Source organism: Trachymyrmex cornetzi, unplaced genomic scaffold, assembly GCF_001594075.2.
Source record: "Trachymyrmex cornetzi isolate Tcor2-1 unplaced genomic scaffold, Tcor1.1 scaffold1466, whole genome shotgun sequence".
Taxonomy (NCBI): Eukaryota; Metazoa; Arthropoda; class Insecta; order Hymenoptera; family Formicidae; genus Trachymyrmex; species Trachymyrmex cornetzi.
The window spans coordinates 60,903-61,897 of NW_017296055.1; the positions used below are offsets into that span (position 1 = coordinate 60,903).

General features: G+C 35.7%; 1 pseudogene; it reads right to left on the minus strand.

Moving 5' to 3' along the window:
* LOC108757562 (uncharacterized) overlaps positions 1–995 on the minus strand; it is a 10,832-nt pseudogene that overhangs the window by 9,037 nt on the left and 800 nt on the right.

Genomic DNA, 995 nt, shown 5'->3' on the forward strand with positions numbered 1-995 from the left:
CGCAGTTACTAGTAAAGTTACCAAAAAAGTAACTTGTAACTGTAACTTCGTTACAAGTAACGAGTTACTTCCATTCCCTGACAATTTTTCCTTAACTTATTTGTTAAATATTGAAAGAAAAAAGCCTTCGATTTATTAATACCTTATAAATCACAAAAGGTCGTCGATGCACCACAGCACAATCATCACCAATGTCACTGCGATCAATTTGTTTCGTAATAAAAAATTATCTAATTAATCTTTCTCCTTCCTTTTCGTTGCCTGTAAATTTAAGACGATGTTCACCATGATGAGAAATTATAACAGAAATCAATTCAGGAAGAATTACCTATGTGAGCCAACATAAAATGTTTTTGCGAAATAATAACTGTCATATATTATAAATCACAAGTATAAATTACAGACGTTTCGACATCGTTGTGTTTGCTTCAAATGTATAAACCATATTCTAGATATAGTAAGCAACTTTACTTTATTTCATTGGGACGCTTACTATATCTAGAATATGTTATTCCTACATTTAATAATGATGTCGAAACGTCTGTAATTTATGCTCATGATTTATAAAGAAAATTACTTACGTGTCCTCTACTATGTATGCCATCGATGTGACAGTTTTCCTAACTTAAACATCAGCCACAGATCAGCCACAGAAAACGGACACATGTGTGATGTGACCATGCACATTGCCAGCGCCATATTTGCCTCTAGCGCCGAAAAATCCAAAAGGACAAATCCCCCACCCCATAGCCTTGTCGACGACGACGACGATGACGTTTCTTAATGAAAAGTTTCATTTTCGGATTTTGCATCATTTTACATCGCAATATCTCCGCTCGTAGAGCACGTAGAGAAAAAACAAAAACACTTTTATTATATATTCCGAGCGGATGCCATCGATTGAGCACACTTAGAACTCAATCGATACAGCCGTTATTGAGATCCCATAATCGCCGTCTGGAAATCTTGATAGATTCGCGTATAGTATCCACGGC